The sequence below is a fragment of the Aquila chrysaetos genome, chromosome 1, assembly GCF_900496995.4.
Source record: "Aquila chrysaetos chrysaetos chromosome 1, bAquChr1.4, whole genome shotgun sequence".
NCBI lineage: Eukaryota > Metazoa > Chordata > Aves > Accipitriformes > Accipitridae > Aquila > Aquila chrysaetos.
In genome coordinates, this window is record NC_044004.1 from 43250630 (window position 1) to 43271054 (window position 20425).

Consider the following 20425-nt stretch of genomic DNA (forward strand, 5'->3'; position numbering starts at 1 on the left):
ACAAGAAAAATTACAATACTCAGAATGTTGCTAAAGCACCCTTAGATATGCAGAGCTACTGCTTATTACAACTGCATGATAAACATAATTATAATGAAGATGTCTTAGCAGAATCCTAAGGACTAAGTAGACTTGCAGCCTTACTCCATGACTGAATTCTACACCTCACTGTAATTTCCCCATCGCTTGTTATAAAACAAAAAATGAATACCTATCAGCAGAATTACTGAGTAAAGGCAAAATCCACCCATAGTGCACAATGTCACTGCAGTCAAAATATACTTTTAAATATTCAGAATATATTCTTCTCCTGAATAGATTGAACAGACTTTAACAGACCTAATCACTTTCCCTGTCACCACAAAGAGAAACAACGTATCCTGAAATTACACACATTTGGACACAGACACCCAACTTGAATTAGCTTCTTGCGCTGGCAATAAATAGTATTTCCCTGGTAAATAGATGAATTGATTTTACAGTGAGAATTTAACATTTTTTTTAACTGTTAGCTAACTGTACAGTGCATTGTTCTGAAAAGCTTCAATGGAATACCTCACATATAAATGACAGAACAAATAATTGCTTTTGTACTTTTGAGTGAAAATATATTCCATAAAGATGATTCACTTCAAGTACTATTTATTTCTTAATATATCAAGTAACCTTGAGTATGGGAGACTTATACAGTAAGGACTTCTTCCTTGAATTAAGCTGTGCCTTATGTGACGTATAATGATGGAAAAAAGAAGAAATCATACAGGTAAATTATGTAATGATAAACACTTGTTATGGCCAAATACTGTGCCAGTGATTCTGAATGGCTGGTCCCTTCTCTAAAACTGTTTTAAATCTTGCTTAGCTCTCAGTGAAAGGAGTCAGCCTTCTTACCCAGAGAAAACAAGAGGAAGGACCAAGTTTCATTTTTCCCAAATAAAATAGTAACCAACATGGTGACTAGCCAAAAACAAGGAACCATATAGATTGACACTTCTCCTAAGAGGACAGTAAGGACACATCTGCATTTGTGCTTTAGCTTGGATCAGAAATGTGCTTTTGAAGCAAAACTCTAACTGTTCCCACTTGCTTGTTCTCCAGTTCACAATCTGGAGAAGCCTCTCAAGAACATGAACTGATTTCCTGTCAAGTGAAACAAATGTAACAAACTCCAGCCTCTAATGCGCTTCTGTCCATGGGAGCTAACTACAGCTAGTCCAGTGAAAAAACAAAAACCCAAACTCAGTGACTCTGAAATGTGTAGTGTAGATATCATGACCTCAGCATGTTTTTTCACTCTACATAGCCACTCTTGTTCCTGTATATTACTTGCTAATGTAGGCTATACATACGGAGTAGGTGTATAAACTAGGATGAGGTGTCTAGCTAAACCATACAATCTAGAAGGCTTTTAGAAAGAAGTGTGTATACCACGAGATTCTGGCTTTATATTTTGTGTAAGTCTCAATTACTGGGAAGTTAAACACGTCTTGCTAAACAAATATGCTAAAAAAGAATCTCTTTGTTTAATTTATAGGACTTCTTGAAATGTTTTTTTTTAAGTGTACAGCATATTGATGGGTAATATATTAAAAAAATAGGGTATCATGCACATTATTTAACACTTGCACATTCAGAGACAATGTGTGGACACATCCTAGACAGCAATTTTACTATTTTGTATGTTGTAGCACAGATTTTACTATTTGATTGCCTGCAGCTGACCTCCAGAATTCAATTAATTCCACTCTTTCCTTCTGCCCTGCAGTAAAAACCTCCCAGACAAAACAAACATGTCATGTTTGTCTTCAGTTTGATCACAGGGTAATGTGTAAAAAGCTAGTTACAAAGGGAAGTGTATTCCTCAAGATTTAAACCCATTTTTTCTGACAATTATGAAGGAAGATTCTCTCTTCATGGACTCATCATTTTGATGACTCATGCACCTTCTTAGCCTGGAGCTGGACACTCTTGAACATTGGCCTAGAAACAGCACTTGTCTGATTTGAGGGTCCCAAGTTATATTTTCCCATATTTATTTATTAAGATTAGATTTATGTTAAAATGAACATTCCAGAATGGATGATGAGAAGAGTGGTGTATCTATTCCTACAGCCAAAGTCAGTTTATTTTATCTTGACCAACAGCAGTTTATGTTTTGTCCTTTCTGAAGAAAGTTTTCACATTGAATAGTTACTAGTGTGCACAATATATATAAATTGTTTCCTTAGCATAACTAGAGTACTTAGATTACATTTGGAAACTACTGGTAAATCACTGTTAGTAAACTGAAATTAAAAAAAAAAATAATCAATGCTTTTTTCCCATTATTTTAAGTGCTATTAAGATGTAAAAGTAGCTATACACATCTTTCACACTGAAGTCAACACTACCTGTATGTAAAACCTTCTCTTCAAGTATCACAACAACTTGGACTCCAAGCTATCCTTTACCTCACAAATAGCTGAGAGAGGAAAAAGAAAAAAATCTTACCTGGCTGTGGTTTAATAAACAACCTATAGCTCCATATTGAAAATGTAATTTTGGACTTGTAGGCTACATCAAAGACAGAAGGATATTGACAATACCAAAATTGGTAGCACTACAGACAGCATCACTGTGGATCATATGTTTCTTCCTACAGGAACCATGAGATTCCACATGATCCCCTGTTTCTCTTAGCATTACTCAGATCATGGTATAATGCTGGTCTGTCTTCAATTTTTCTTCTCACTGACCTCCCTCTCTCTAACTGCTGTCTTCTTATCTATCTTCCTGCCTCTACCCTTGGGCTATCACCACTTCTTTACCATCCCTTGTGAGCTCCAGAAGTGCTACCTAGGGTGTACAATACCAAAATTAATGACTTTACCTTCTCCCTCACTTCATATACTAGCTTCTCTAGAAAAGCACACTTCACTCTTCGGAAAACACTGGCCTAAAATATCCTGTCTATTACAGTTTTTCTACGGTGAACTAAAGGATAGTTATTCTAGATATTAGAACCCACATGATCCTTGTGTCTCTGGGCCAGTTTACTAAAGCTACTCTGTAGTCACAAATAAAACTTACACAGTACTTTGATCCTGTTTCTCATTTGAAGGATCCCTCCATTCCATTTCCCTTTCAGGGAGAAACCTCAAACACACCACTGAATAGAAATGTTACGTAATAACAAAAGCATTTGGATTATTTGAGGTCAGCTAATTGATTAGACAATTCATACAAAATACCATGACAATTTTTTGCAGCACAAGGAATGATTAAATGAAAGTCAAAAAGCTAGCGACACCAGAGAGCATTTTAAAATATTGTAGTTTTTGTCATAAAGAGTAAAATAAGGCAAAGACATTTAAGTTCTCCAACTAGTTGTGCCATATATCAGGGAAAGTGAGCACCCAGATTTGCAGAAAGACTGAGCTGCTTAGGATTTTTTTTGGAGGAAAATAAGTTTGTTCCCCTACAGTCATCCTCTTTTGCATGCCAAGACTCTAACGAGGCCATGCACTTAGACTTAACACATTAATTACATTCTCACGCCCTAAAGGCAATGTTGTCTGAAGCTGTCCATTTTTCGTTCATTTCATAAACCATCAGAGACTGCAGTTTTCCAAATGGATTTCAAGACTTCAATATTAAAGTTACTTAAATAATAACTAATCCACCAGGCCTTAGTTTTAAAAATGGGGAAATAAACTTTGCTAAGCAAGAATTGATAGCACATAATTCTTGCTGTACACTGTCCAGGCAATACTTCACAGATTAGTTATGTCTGATCTTCTACACTAGGGATAACTTTTGTCCTCAAGAGCCTAATACTAGAAATGGCATCTCATGATCCAAGGTTTTTTGTTTTGTTCAAATTTGTCTTATGTTTAAAATCTGATATTTGAAATTAAGAGCAATCTGTAAGGCAAAAGGCCCAGCTTGATTAATATACTTCATAATTGCAGGAAATGTTTTTTGACCCTTAGTTGACTCAAAACATTTTCTCATGATTTTTTAGCAGCATGATCTACTTCCCTAATGAATCATTCAGAATGAATGAGAAGAGATCTGCATACTTGGAAATAGCAACAGAATCTTGCAATCATTTTAAAATCCTCTATATATTAAATAGCTTTATATTTTCAAAACAAGATCCAGATGTCTAAAACAATGATACTTGATTTATGATATGCCTCAAAGATAATTTGCCTTTTTCTTCTGGCCTTGCAGCACTTCATGCTGTCATGTTGCTCTAATTCTTCTGGTTGAAAGGAGACACATAGGGAAATGTTCTCATCATCTCGTCTTTGGCATCTCACTTACATGAGTAGTAGTACAGCCTCCTAGATAGTCAGTGAAACCTCCAGAGTGCAGTTCAGAGTGTGTAAATTAGATGTTAAATGTCAGAATGTATGAATACTCTTTTAAAGAAGCATCTTTAGAAGTCATCCCAACAAAGCACAGCCTTCAAAATGAAGACAGGCAACTCAGATTTGAGCAGAAAACACATAAAATGTTCAACACATCCTCAGTAACGCAGATAAAAAGAACACTACCGAAAATTCTTTCCCCTGCCCACAACTTAGTAGCTCATGAGTCAACTGCAGATCTCATAATAATACATCACATTGTTTCACAGTCACACTAGACTTAACATTTAATTATTAAAGTACCAATTTTTTTTTCATATGCATTATGTAGTTAACTAGTATGACAGCTCTTATTTATCAGCAGCTAACAAATGTACTCAGCTACTCTATCAAGATGGGGAATATTCTTTTAGGCAGACTTAGTAGCAGGGAGGATCCACAGTTCCAACACTACCACACCCAGCTAGGGTCACCATGTAGGAGTAAAATTAATAGAAAAGGTCAAATTGTTTAACAGCACTATGAAGTAACATTGTTAGAGTCAGGAAGAAATCTTGTGATTATTTATCAACACTATCAGCTGTAGAACAAAGAGTTGAACATAAACCAGGCAAAAACATTTTACTCATTAAAAAGGAGACTCACTTACTCATTTAAAAAGTAGTCCTAAAGAAAAGTCAGAGAAGGTAAGCAACAAAAGATATGCCAGACTGATTTTAAACATCACGAAAAAAGCACAGTATTGCACTGTATTCCATATGAAGATGAATGCAAATATTTCAGACCAGAAAATCAGACTGCAATGCATATGGCAAGATTGGTTTTAGTCACATAGGTTAAATGTGAGGACATCTGCACTGCTAAAACTAAAAGGACTCAGATCAATGTAAATAACATCCTCATACTTTGTGTTCTTTAAACAATCAGCCAAATAGTTCAATTAAAATGTTAAAACAATGCTTTTCAGCACAGAAATACATATGTATTCTGCTAAATGCTAAAAGATACCCTAGAGTCTTTCTATGCACCAGGAGCAAATCTGGTATTTATTTTTCCCAAGTTCAACCTGTTTTATTTCAATAAGATGCCCCCAAATCTTTTTATAATTATTTCCATTGCTTATAAACATAATCTCCTGGTATTAGTAAATTAGCTTGGCTAAATATAGCAAAGAGCACTCATGTTTTATGGGGCATTTTCTTTGGTATGCAGCTAACATAAATAAAATGAGCAGAGAGAAGTTGGCAGTGTTCCACTGACATTACATCACTTTTCCTTAATAGGAAACCTCTCTGCAACTTAACATCTTGCTTTAAACACTCAGAAGTGTCCACAAAGTCTTCAGTGAGGATCATCATATAAGGCCAGTAGTTAGCCGCAAAGGACTAGAACATAGAGCTGGAGCTCCTGGTACAACATTGAAAAGAGAACTTCTAATGAAAACCATCTTTAAATTGTCACCAACTGCAAAGCAAGGGAGTCGCATAATCTCTAGCAAAAGATATGTGTAAAATGTACATAATTCCAGTAAAAAGCAAGGGATGAAGTTCTAATTCCTATGACTTTACTTCAGTAGACTCAGGACTTCCTCTAGAAACCTTATAAAGTGACAAATTAAAAAGAGAGGCCTAATCCACCAGTCAAAAGCAGGACAGACACACAAGCATCTACCATAGTTTTAATTGCTGCTTGCTCTTTGTGATCCTGAAAAAGACAAACCCTCTATTTTATGGTACCATCAGTAACGTCCCTTATCTCTAGTATGACATCATTTTGAAGAAATTAGTTAATTATTGTAAAATATTATATGATATTCATTTGCTAAGAGCCAGATGTTGCCACACATATGCGTTGAGTTTTCACCACAAATAATAGGACTCCTTGACCGTACACAATAAAAATAAATGTGCACCAAAACCCAGTGGACCTACAAGGTTTTTCTGAGAAAAAGATATCCTTGCACTCAATTTTTTGCATCCATTACTAAGATTGCTAGACTTCATTGTTTGTGTCATATGTTGAGAGATGAAAAGCAATCAACATCGTACATGAAGAATAGAAGTGCCCAGAGAATTTTATGTTCATGCTGTAATTAACGTAAACATAAATTCCAGTTATTGTATTTGTAATGCACAATTGCTGAGCAATAATCCAAGTCCTGCTTCAAGTCTGCACGCAGTATTTACTGGCATGGAATTTTATTGAAAGCATAATTTATTTAGGCACTTTCACACACACACACAAACACAAAAATGTATTTACCACAGTACAAAAAGTCAGGGTAGGTCATTTTGTCCTCTGCTTTTTCCAAAAAAGTTTGAAAGGAGTTCACTGAGTGGTTCCTACTGCTTTTAGTGGCAGCTGTGCAGCATACAATCTTTGAAAATTTACAGTAAATGTTGCCATGTTTATATCAGTGACGCTCAGGAAAGAAAATGCTAATCAAGTAAAGGTATGCAGCAAATAAATATAAGATGGAGTACACTGAATACCACTGTGAATGCTCTCATTTAGGAATCACATGGTCTTACAATACCATGGATTCTCTGTCCCTCTTACTCATTAAGATATCCCCAAATACTGTGTGCCCTTCCCTGTTCTTTCCCACCCAGTTGTGATGGCACAACAGTTTAGGACCCTTACAGCAGAAGGAGCAAGTGAATTAAAAGTTGAAAGTAACCCTAGAACTGGGTGGATTGGTGGTTTTCTTTGTTGGTTGGGGGCTTTTTTTGTGGTTTTGGTTTGGGGGTTGGGGGTTTTCTTTTGTTTTTTAAACTTGGATCTGTTCACTGCTTCAGATTAAAGAGCAGCCACCCAAAAGGTTCTGCTGGTGCAACAGAAGGGTGGTGCTTGTCCAGGAACAAGCACCTGAAAGCTGGACCTCTCACAGCTCATACTGCCTGGGAGGAAGTCCTTTCCAAGGTAGGGTTTGTGAAAACATACCTTTAGTTTGTAATAGTGAAGGGTAAGAAAGAACTTCTATATCCACTTTACTTCTGAATGGCAGCATCTGAACAGGATCTTTGTGTTTTAATTCACATACACATTTTTAATTCAACTGCCCTATAATTAATCAAGTCTTTAATGGAAGCAAAGCCAAAGTTTAGGTTATAACACAGAAAAGTGATTTTAAACTGGTTAGCATGCACAATGAATAACTGGAGTAAATTTCACCTCCATTGCTGGAACTATCTAAAGATTTCAAATAGAGGGTATTTGTGCAACACTAACACACTCTCGCCAAGTGCACAGTACAGGCCTTCATGTCACTAAAAATGAAGACATGTAGCTTAAGACTTGATTGCTTGAATGACAAAGGTATAAATAACAATATTCACTTGACCAGTTTCATCTTTGTGTACTTTTGCTGATCCATGAATTGGCTTCTTTAGGTTTTCTTTATTCTAAAACCATATGCAGAATTATTAGCATCAGCCAATGCTCATTTTCTAAAACATAATTTTAGCACTGGTTTCAATTAATGCCTAGCTTTCAGAAAAGGTCAGGGAAAGCAGAGGAATTAAGTTAGACTCTAAACACAATTTTAAATAATATGACAGCTATATTTATCTAACATTAATCAAATCTTAGTTACAATAAAACTTCACCAAAACCTGCTGATTGGACAACACAGTTCCTGCTAAATAAGTTATTACAATTCTCTGTTAAGTTTCAACTATTGTACTATGTTGCTCTGTCATTTTGGAAACAGAGAAAACATCTGCTAAAATGAGCTGTAATGGAAAAAATTCAACTGCAAGTCTCTCACTCATCCATCCCAGCACTATTATTATGCAAGTTAGCCTGCTATATATAGCAGCTACAAGAGGAACTGATATGCTAGCTGGGCATGTACATGTCGAATCTATCATCTTTTTGTTCTATCACAGAAAAAACAAGCTGCAACAGCTTTCCAAACTTGTGTAAATGAAGTCAGAAATTCAAACCAGTAGCCTGTGTGTTCAGGAACATAGACATTCCATTGAAACTAATGGGAGCAACAGTAATTAGTAGCTCTGAAAATCAGGCAACTTTTGTATGAATTAAACTTCATTCAATCAAATTTGAAAATTTACATTTAAAAATTCATCCGTGTATTACAAGAATTTGTTTCAAATTTTAGTTTGTGCTTTAGGAGTAATTTTTTAAGGTGAATTAAGTACCTCAGTAATTTGCCTTTATGCAAATGGCACAGAAATACTTGGAGATGCACAGGTTTCATACCCAGGTCCCCAGTTAAGTCCAATCAGTAGTGACAGAAATGGAAAACATCTGATTATCATTTGGTATTGTGATTGAAGTGGGTCAATCTCCACTCTCTTCCTAGAAAAGTTGTCACAAAGTTTAAATATACTACCTTCATGTCAACCTTTATCAATAGATTTAAGCAGTGAAAACACAGAAATTTCTCTTTCATGCCTGGAAAATGTCCCTATACAAAAAGGAGTGTGGGAATTTTTTTGCAGATATTGACTCAGTGTCCCTTGGTGTCACACTGGAGTCTCTTCCAAGTTTTAATTAAAAATTCAGATCACAGGGAATGCTTATCATGGCATACAAATCCAGGTAATTTAAATAACAGCGATGAATGATGTCATCTGCTTCAAAAATTGGAATAGAAAAACCTTCCCATTAAGGGGTATGGCAGAACTTCTCAGAAGCTCAGGAGAACTTCTTTTGCTAAATGACCATGGAAAAGGCAATAATATGCAACTGCAAAGATCCACACACGTTTATAATAGTTCCAGTTTCAGGTACTATTGACATATTTTAGCATCTTTTATGATTTACACTGTCTAAACTTGCTTTGTTACTGCTACTTAATGATTTGACTGCCTGACCTACAGAAAAGCTACAAACATACCAATTCTTCCCAGTACAGAGAACTGTAAAAAAATTAATAATTTTAAATTAAAATGTGAATTCTGCATTGCAAAACTAGCATAAGAAGACTGCAAGCCAAAATAAACTAAATCTTGAAAAAGCTCACACAACAAAGCCTCAGAAGAAACTGTACCACCACCAGGTGAATAACAGTTCAAAATATCTAGAAATATTATATAAATCAGAAGGTATCTCCTTCAATACCAGCTAAGTATCACTCAGCTGTGGCTTAACAACCACTTGTACTAATATTCTGCAGTAGTTTTAGTCTACAGTACTACAGTTTAGAAATGTTGCTTTTCCTTCTGTTTTGAACTAGGAAACTAGAGATGAAGGAATTAGTTGGGCTGGTCTATAGGCAGAATTATACCAGAACAGATATTTCTACCACAACAGGTACTCCAAACTACTTAGGTGTACACACTGATTCTGGAACAGATACAGCCAAGTTTAGAGTTAATGAGGTGTAACAAATTAAACTTGACACTTCCTAGAGACTTTTATAATTTTGTGTTATTCCCAGCTATAGCCTGACTTGGCATAGTCTGAATATGATGTACAACACTTATTTCTGATTGCTTACGTACCCTTCAGTTTTTAGGCCAGTGTGTAAATTCATCAACAACAGTAAGTGTAATCCTAATTTTACTGGGGAACAAAAAAATCCAAACATGTCACAGATAAATGTTAAGAGTTAGCACCTCAATGAAAATTTGATTAGAAAGGCAATTATTCAAAAACACTGGACAATATACACTATTATCACAGCAAAGCTACTAGTATTTTCTGAAAAAAGGGCACGGAAATGGTTCCATTACACCAAAAGCACGATAGTTTGAACACATGTCCTGGTTCCCACAACATGCTAATCTGCACATCAATGTGCAATATTCATATGACAGGAATCTGTACAATTCAAGACCTGATAACAGATTACAAGAATATTAGGCACAGTCAGCAATTTACAGGACAACCAATTAATTTAGACCTGAAAGTATACATCCAAGAACATCCAAGGAAAACTCTGAAACATCGAACTACTTCTTAGACCAATTAGGGAAATACGTTTTTCATATGTCCCACATCTTCCAAAAAGGCCTTTCACCACCTCTTTCTTGTCCTTTATGCAGCACGCTGCAGTTACCTCTACCAACTGTGAAAGCTTAAATTATTCTACAAACTTTGCCAGTGGTCAGTGGTTTTAGCAAACCCAAAATTTTCAAAAATGAAGGGCGATTCATTGAGAAACTAATCATATTGGTAGCTTCCTTCCTTTTTAAGTGACTCCTGACAAAGACATTTTCAATTTCATGCAAAACAGTGGACAACCTATCACAAAACTCTTGAGGAATCTGAGGTAATTAAATAGAGGAAGCATTTGAGAATAATCTCAACAACCAACCACAAAGATTAACATCAGTAACTCAGGAAGCTTAACAGCAGATTTCTGTGATTCTTCCTCTATCACAAAGACCATCAGTGATGACAGAGACATAATTTCCCTAACTTGAAAGCACATTAAGTATTATTTAATTATGGCTTTGTGAAGAATTTAATCTCTCGGACAAGCTGCTTCTGTCTTCTATCACTCTCTATATGAAGCACTGGCATTTTTTAAACATTTCCATTAATTAAAAGAGTACCATTCACATGTTTTACAAATGTCTCCCAAACATCCCAGTTTCACTCTAAGTAGTCAATCCTCTATTACTCTGCATAACCAACTTTGCTCTGTCAGTACTGGAAATTCTGGCAGATGTACCAAACCTTTTTAGAAAAAGGGAGGATACTTAGTAAAAACATTAGGCACCTCAGAGCTTTGTCTGTTCGTACAAATTCTCTCAACCACCCCAAACTTTCATCTACTACAGATCAGCTTCCTGCTTAAATGCATTCCAATTCTATTCTGCTCTGCTCTTTATCAATGAGCTTGTTACTTCAAATATTAGCATTGCAAACAGTTCCTCTAATTCAGTACTCGTACAAGAATTCACTCAGTAAACAGGGCCTGCCTTTTGCATTTGTAGGCATTAATGCTTAAAGCACAAATATCTATCTTCTTAATCCAAAAAAGGACATAATGTGAGCGCTGTGTTTTAGTTGCAAACCGATAATTAGCCTCAGTGGCAGGCAGAGCTCTTTTGTAATTCATTATAATTAACTGTCCCTAGGTCACTCCTGTTTTCTAGTTACAATGTACTACCAGAAAAGTCCAAAGTTTGTACCTAACAGGAACGTTAACTTTACAAAGTTACAGAAGTACTACAAAACAGTCTTCAAAGAGTGTTGGAAGTGAGGATGAAGTAGCCTTGTCTGGCAGTTTGTAGGAGGAGCAGACTGCAGTCAGAAGAGGATGAAACCAGAAGTATTTTATTGCCTTTTAGTAAAACAACATGCTAAATCTAGCATTAAAGATATCAATACTTTTTCTGAACCAAACATTTCACCACACAAAGAACCGTGACCATAGATAATAATCAGATCCTTGTAAGAAGTATAGGAATGGCTTGCTTCATCTCAAGACAGGCATGGAAAAAGAACCTGAAACTAATTTATAATTATAACATTTGCGCTCACATGTTAATGCCCCGATTTATCACTGCGGTCTGTAACAAACAGAACATCCACTACTTGTGTGTGTGTTTCTGGGGTCTAAATTTCTTGATACTCCTGTGAACCTGCAGAATCCCTGTAATTGTTTGTTTGTGATAAGAAAGCTTCCAGTGAGGTATCATAGACCAGCTGGATATGCTGAAGCTTAGACAGGCAATCACAAAACCCTGCTCCTTTAAAATGTCAGCTCATGCTCCAGAAAGCATTGCTTCCCTCCTTAAAAGATTCCTCAGAGTTGAAATTGGGTCCTTGATCTTGGGCTAACTGTGATGCATGTGGTCAGTGCTGAGCTTCACCATCCTGGGAATGGTTCCACCACACACTGGTCCGCATACCACATGACGCGCCTTTAACATAAAGGCTGGATTACTGCAATATGTTCCAGCTATGGCTGCAGAGAATGCTCATGTGTTACTTGCAGCTGGTTGCTGATGGCAGCCATACAATTGGTGGGAGAGCAAGGGAAACATGGCAAAGAGAACCTGATTTCTGAGCCTTCTGCTCATTTTTCTGGGTATTTCATATGATTCAGATAGATGTCATTATTCATATTAATTGGCTCTTTTATACCTATCCATTAGCATGACCACTAAATTTTGAAGGGATGGGGGTCACAGGAACCTAGAGTTTTAGAATCAGTGTATAATTTTTATTTCTAAAATCTCGGAAACACTTAAAGACTCTGTGTTTTATAGGCCAGAGACAACCATAGAACTAACCTCAGAGTCAGCAGCTGAAAGTTCATTCTTTGTTTGAGAAGAAGTTGATATATCATTTTGGTTTTATGTTAATAGGCACTCCTTTTTTCTCTCCATCTATGTGGACAAATATGCATGCAACACTCATCTAATTCAGTTGCATATATATGAAAGCAGCTTCTATCCTCAGCTTTTTTTCCCTGAAAGTTCTGTGTCCTATGAACACAAATGTTCCTGAAAAACAACTGATACTAAAAAAAAAAAAAAATTCTTCTTTTATAAAAAAGAAAGATGATGTTTAGACGGTATTTTAATATAAAGCAGAAAACAGAAGCAAACATTTTCCAGGAATTCCTGATTAACAACTTAAGAAAATTTTAAATGGTTAATAACCTCAAAATCTCTAGCAGAAACTCCAAAAGCCACTAAAGATAAAAGAATGGAAACCACATGTAACATCCTAGAGACTCATAAGACAACATAATGTACTTTCAATATAGTTTGAACTTCCGTAGTCTCACTTTATAAATTCGATTTCATATGTCTGCAGAAACTGATAGAAGAGGTGTCTCTCTTTTTTACATTACATACAGATCTCCAGATTTTTATAAAGATAGAAAAACTATGAAGATTTATAGGAAACCAAGACTTTCTCCCTAGAACATAGCCAAGCAGTATGGCAAACAATTTACTGCCTGAAAAAATAGGCTACAAAGGTTAGACATGAAAGAATAAACATGTGATTTGGTGAGGACATTGAACCTAGGTGTGTGAGAATTATCATGGATATATGGAAACTATCAGGTAGCTTTAGAAGCAGAAAGACAATAGAATTTGGCTGTGTCAGATGAAGAAACAGGTCTGTTGTGGAAAAGAAAACACCAAAGACTCTGACTCCTCACTGAAAATAATCTTCAGTTTATAGAGCAAAATACACAGTCTGGTGTCTTGTCAGTTGAGCAATACTGATGAACACTTCTGAAGCCCAGGCACTATTTTCATGAAAATGTCTGAAAGACATTCATAGCTACACACGAACACCTCTGTCAGTGTGGATATCAAGACTCCCTTTAAATTTTCTTTACATAATTCTGGTTTCAGGCATCTTGGATTTGCACAGAAGTAAACGGCATCATCTTGCAACAGACTCACCATCAGTAATGCACTACCAATTAACTCATGCTTTCATTTAATTCCCTAAAAGTTTTGACAGGAAACACAGATCACACACAAATAAAGAGTGCATGAAAATACCCCAATCCACAAAATAGTATGACCACCTCTGGGGTTTTCAAAGCCTCAATTGTACTAAAAAATTCACTAGGTCTTTGGTCCCTGCAAAATACAGCCATAAATCAGGGTACCCTCCTGCAACCTTCAAACACCTAAAAGAAAGGCTTTATATTTCAGAGCCAAAATAAGTACAGTGAGGTGGGCTGGAAGAAATACAGCACCACTGGGTTTCTGTGCAAGGAAACTCTCCTTTCATTTGTGCAAAACTTTCTATGTTGCCTTGGTGAATCTGCTCCACTAGCCAAAGTCGGCTATTAAAATTGTTTTGCACTTTAATAGCTGCTTTAAACAAATCATCCCCATGAGTCAGATACAGATTTTTACTTATGCTTTGTATGGACACACACACACACATATATTCACACACCATTAGATTCATATGCACACAGAATCAGACTTGCATTATCTCCTCTCATAAAAAAAAATCTGCATTATCTGTTCTTTGAAGTCAGATACATACATTTTACACACATCTGCATGTACATGTGTTTGAAACACAACTGAAAGAAAGAATTCTGTTCTAGTGACTAATTTCATACTGCAATTCAGCCTATTCAGAAGAATGAATTCAGCCACAGAGTAAAAATTTAAAAAGATGACAAAATCCAACTACAAAAAGAACATAATGATCCTTTTTTAAGCGTAAGTCTTCCAAGTTGTGAGTAAGGTGCAAAAATGGGTAGGAGCAAGCCCAGTTTAAAGCTTGGCCTAAACCCAGTAGGTTGGCTCTCCTGAGAAAAGTTGCTGTAACACATGCAGGTCTTGATTTAAACCAGATTTCTGTATTCGGTGTGGCTGAAGAACTGGGGTCATACTTTTAAATGATTCTGTAGCAGAAGCAGCACAAAAAATCAAAATATTCCATACTCTTTTTCTATTCGCTAGAGCCCAGGCAGGAACTCCTAATGAAGTTTCTCCAGCCCACCAGATACTGCCTGCATGCATTTCTTGCTCTCTGAAGTGGATTCTTCATCATAGGAGAGGAATTCTTTTTAAATTGCAATTTAAAAATTAAATCCAGCTGACTGAATCTCCACCTAAATTCAATGCTTTTAAAGCAAAGTTCAGTCATTTTCTTGTAAATGCAAAGATTAAAACAAACCAGCTTGAGATTGTAAATGCAAGCAGTTAAATACTGATGTTGTAAATTAATTCCCTATGTTTTCCCATTATTTACATGCACACCTCAGGTACTGTGTTGCCTTAATGGGTACAGTAGCATACAAGACAAGAATATCAATCTTCACTGTGAATTTGATGGGGTTAGTTGGTTGGTATAAAAGTTAACATTACTAAAACAGATTTTTGTGTGTTAATCTATTTTTACATTTCAACCTGGAAAAAAAATGTAACCATGTTGCCAATGAAAACCAAAAAATCTTTTCCTGTACATTTCTGCTGGCTGACACATCATGTCTGCAAACAATTGTCTTTCTCTAGAAAGCCTTCACTTTATACAAATCCAAAAGGACAAATGAGACATGTGCCATCTTACGAACATTTACCAAAACTTGGACATTTTGGCAATGCAGTATAGCAGCTCCTGACACACAGACTCAACTCTACAACTAAATAACTCTTCCACATTTTTAAGGCTTAAGTATGAACTCAGACCCACATTGCCACTTTCTGTTTGAAATATTCTAGTGAACCGTGATATAAGATTGGTTTCTTCAAAAAGAAGGATGGGTTTTTCTTCTCCTGTTTTAGACCAGCACATATAATGTAGACCGTCTTCTGAAACTGATACCAAACAAAATCAGGAGCCCATTTCAAGGAGGAATGTCAAGAGGAACATTTTTTGGTGACATGAAGGAATAGAATTCCCCAAGTCTCAGAAGAATGTCTTGGGAAGGACTGGAATGAATTCTGAATAACTGCTACCAAAGGATGGTTTAAGATAATCTAAGTTAATCAAAGATTTCTTACTCAAATCATCCCTGAAGAGATACGCGCACTATGCAAACTAGGGAAAGCAGACTCAGTTGTTTCTTGGCTCATCTCACACAGGTGCACCAGGCAGAAAAAGGCCCAGCAATAAAATTGAGCCCACTGTATTTATTTATTTATTTTCATAAAAATAAATGCTGTTTATCTTAAACTCCTTCCCTTTGTGGAAAGGGAAAGCATAGGGGAGTGCCATACACAATACACTAATTACAATCAATTTCTGCTTCAATAAAGGAAATACAAACTTCCTGCCTTGGCAAGGGCTAGAATGTCTCAAGCAGGTGGGATAAGGACTACATTAAGTGTCTAGACAGCAATGAGGAGGAAAAATATTTCCTAAGTTTTCTGTTTGTGTGCTAATCCAGAAAGTGTATTTCACATGTAAAAAGAACTCCCTTAATTATTGGTTCTCCTTCTATGATAATTATGATGGTATAGTAAGCATTTTTTAAAAAAATTAAATGAATACCAAAATGTTAAATGACCTGTAATGCTCCAGGAAGTTCTGACACTTGTGGTCACAAAAGACTGTCCTCTTCACTTTCTGCAGAATAAGAGGTTAAAATGAATCTTCTGGGCATACTATAACTTGCTTAGTAATTACTCTGTATGTATTCTTCCTAATTTTTCCAAATGGATGTATTATCACTATGAAATCATTGCTCAGTATTGCTATTACTGAGTGGGAGCTTCACTCCAAAGGGAACTGTATTACTTAATCTAGCACTGAAATGCTATCTGTTAAGAAAACAGGAATATTCCCAGGATGGAAGATGATTCATGAATACAAGATTCCATAGGCATATTTTGATTAAAGAATATTCCCAGGGTGAAAGATTTCCAGCCAATGATTATGTTCTCAAGAATATATGGGACTATCAGTTAATTAATATGTTCTACATAACCCTGAAATTTTTATTGGGAAAATAAAATCTTAGGGCCACCAACTCTTCTCAGGTCAGTAAAGGTCCAGTAGACCCCCAAATGCTTGAAGACTCCTTTCTTGGAGAATAAACAGCAAATGAAAAGACACATGACAATAACATAAAACATTTCATATGGAGATTATGTAACTAATAGTGCATATGGTTATTTTCATCTTTCAGACAGTTTCTTCTCACTGTACCCCATTCACTTCCCTTATGTACACATTTTCATCTTAGAAACTCAGCTTTTTAAAACCAAGGGTCTTTATCTTCAAGTCTTTCAGGTTTAGTGCCTACCAATATTCATAATCTACAGGAAAATATGCTATACACACAGAGAAAACCTATATACATGACATCACACCGATTGACGGTCTACTCTGCTCCCAGGTGCATGGGTCCACATTAACGATGGCATGACTAAAACCACAAAGCAGCTACTTAAGCAGAGCTGGTTGAGAAATTCATTTGCTGTTTGAAGAATACAGTATTTTCCCATCAAATACATGGCTTTACAAGTAAAATCAGTTTACTTTGCCCAGCTGAGAACTAGGTAAGTTTAATAAGGCAAGTGTCTCATGGATGATTTTGAAGCAGAGTAATAGAAAGAAGTTCTGTACAGCAGAGAAAGAAGGAATTATCCATGTAAGTGGGCTGACCAGCATCCCACAGGTCACTTCCAGCCAGACTGCTCCCTTTGCCTTCCAATGCCCAAAGCCCAACAGCTGAACATTACTCATCAGATTTACCACTGCATCCTTACAGAAATGGAGGCATGCTGTTCCAACATAGTTAACATAGCTATTAGAAATGGCTGCTGCAGTCATACAGACCACACAGTGGATGACAAAACTGCAACCACACTCCTGTTTGTGGAGAGGTTCGGCTATCATGCCCTCCAGAACTGTCGTATAAGCTCAAAAAATTCTTCACTGCAGAGAATAGTGAGTTGCTTTCTGTTGCCTGGAACCATAGATCTCAATAATTGCTTTACAATAACTGTAATTGTACAAAACCAATAATTACTATAGAATATACTTTGCAAACTTGTATACGTTGCAATCATCACACAGTCTCTGCAAAGAGAAAGCAGTAGGCTCAGGCTAGTCAAAAATAATAGGCCCACAATAATAGGTGCATGAGTGTCCAGCAAGATGGCCTTGGCCAGGAAAATATACACAGCTGTTCTGCTGTTACAAAAAAAAAAAAAAAAAAAAAAAAAAAGAGAAATTGAAAACCGATTTGAAGATAATAGAGAATTTTCTAGGACTTCATTAAGTATAAGAACATAAAAACATATGTATTTTACAGCAGTGCTTTTTAATGGAATCCTGATACATGAGGCTGCTTATTGTTACTTAAATCACACTTTAAATTTTCAGAACAGTTTTTCACTGAAAAAAAAAAATTTGGTTGGCTCTCACAAAGCTAAAAGAAAAGCTATGTGACATATATCTGTCAACGGCTAACAAACCTTTACCACACATCCACCATTCTGATTTTAGGAAAACTTCTATGTCAGATTGCAGTGTATGGTAACTTGGTAAAACTCGACTTTGTGATTATCAGGTTTCTACTATCTCAAAGATGAGAGAAAAGTTTTTATCCAAATGAGACACTCCTAATTCCAACAAAATCCTACCTGCTTATTCTTAAGCATTTCAAAAGTTGTAAGAACATCTGTATACCACCTACCCAATGTTCCCAGTATCTTTTATTCAAGCTCTTATCTCTTTGCCCCCACCTTTTCCCACAGGGTTTCTCCTCCTGGCCAGGCAAATTAGTACTAGAATATTATTTCACAGGCAGTCAGTTCTTTCAGCTTTTGTTTCCCATCCGAAAGCAGGATGCAACAGAATCTCTCTCAGAATCCTGTTCTCGCAAGTATTTGCGCCCTTTTTCATGGTGAAATGATTTAGATACAATCAATGGACATGGGCCGAGAGCCATTTAACTTTTTATATGTTTTTTCCATCCTCTTGTTATCAGTTCTATATCTTAATCCTTCTATGTCTGGTATGCATAGTGAATCACAGACCAGCTCTGGATGCCTGGAAACTGTTGGACTTCCTTAAGAACATTATCATAACTTTTCCCACCCCAGAACTCCAGTGGATTTTGGTGCACGTAGACTTGTGAGCAGACATAAAACTTTCTGTACAATATGTAACGCATCTTACGGAGTTAATTTCAGAAATATAAAGTTTGGTCCCAGGAATCATGGTTTCAGTTCAATACAGCCACAGAACACCATGGAAAAACAGTTTCTTGACCTCAAAGCCTAATGAAACATCGACTGTGTCCACTCCTATTTTTAGATGTATGCTCTGCAGTGCCATATTCCTTAATATAAGGCTGACCCAAATGTTCCAACAGCAGACGTTGGTTTCTCTTTGATAGCCAATGCATATCTCTGCTTTCCAACTTTCTGTAAACACATCATTATAAAGGAAGGCCAGCTTTACTTTTCCCAGCCTTCTTTCTAATTATGCGCCTCCTGCCAGGAAACTTTCACTTTTTTTTTTTTTTATTTGCTACTACAATTTAGACAAATGTCTGCTACAGACTTGGAAAAGAAGGGAAAAAAACTCCAAAGCCATTACTGTTCTAAGTTACAAAGTTACTAAGTAACACCAAATTCCTTTCAACACTCAACAATAAACATTCGACAAAAAAAGTTAGCTACAAGAGTACATCATTGCTAGGTCACCAAATATGTCTTCCTTACAGACTAATGAATTCCACAGGACAAAAAAACCCCAATATTTTGTTTGAGATTGGTTTAATTTTGGTAAGAAGCCACAGTATGTTTTCTAAAACATCAAGTCTCCTGCCCGTTACCAACTCTCTTTTCACCCAGGAGTATCACCGGGTTCCTACAGAAGTCTCCTACAAAGAAGGCTGCGAAAGCACTCACATTTTACTGCTCTGTCCCATTTGCTAACTAACAACTGATTTAGCAAGTCCTGAGCTACAGAGGTACACAGAGCCGCTGCCGCCACAACAGCATCCTTTCTGTATTTGGAAACCCCAAGCAGATGGCCAAGTTAGGCAAATAAAGTGCATCAGCCAAACTCGAATGCAACCACAGACGATGTGGCAAACGAAAAGGGCAAGAAAGAGTGGCGCAAAAAAAGCAATGCTCGAAAGAAAGGCGGTCAGCCCGATCCGATTACAGCACGATTGATTCCTTTTGCCCCGACCTCTCGCCTTCCATCACCGCTTCTGCGGTGCGTTCGCCTCATCTGAAGAAAACACGTCACGTACGAACTCAGGAAAGCATCCTGCCATCTTACCTCGGCGGCGGTTACGCGGGCAGTCACCACATACGCGAGCGCGGGGTTCGGGGGACGGGGGAGATGCGGCGGGAGCAGCAGCGGCGGCAGCGGGGCGGGGCGGAGCGGAGCGGAGCGGCGCCTGCAGGTACTCGGCGCTATCTATATAGGGCGGGCCCGGCGGCGCAGGCACCGCGCCGTGACTCAGTGAAGCCTCCGCCGGCGCGTCCCACTCCGGCAGCTTCACGTTAAGAGTCCCGCGGTCAGCCTGGGCTCCCCGATGCCTGCGAGAGGCGTTACCACAGGCTGCTTGCTGGGAGCGGCTGGGAAACGCGGGTTTCCCGCAGCGAATCGCCATCGGGATCGCCTTGCCCTGTTGCCGCAGCCTAAGTCTTAATTACTCTCCCCTCGGAGCTGCAAGAACCGGGACT

At 37.2% G+C, this 20425-nt stretch overlaps 1 protein-coding gene across 9 annotated transcripts in view; it reads right to left on the reverse strand.

The window, feature by feature from the left end:
• PALLD (palladin, cytoskeletal associated protein) overlaps positions 1–20425 on the reverse strand; it is a 210787-nt gene that overhangs the window by 49137 nt on the left and 141225 nt on the right. The window contains exon 1 of one of the 9 annotated variants that reach the window (XM_030023762.2): positions 20016–20247. The exons of 7 other annotated variants lie outside the window; for them this stretch is intronic. The gene's annotated coding sequence lies outside the window, so the exon portion shown is untranslated. Of the gene's footprint in view, positions 1–20015; positions 20248–20425 lie in introns of those variants that run through there. One more of the 9 variants, XM_041125002.1, reaches the window with a different exon arrangement.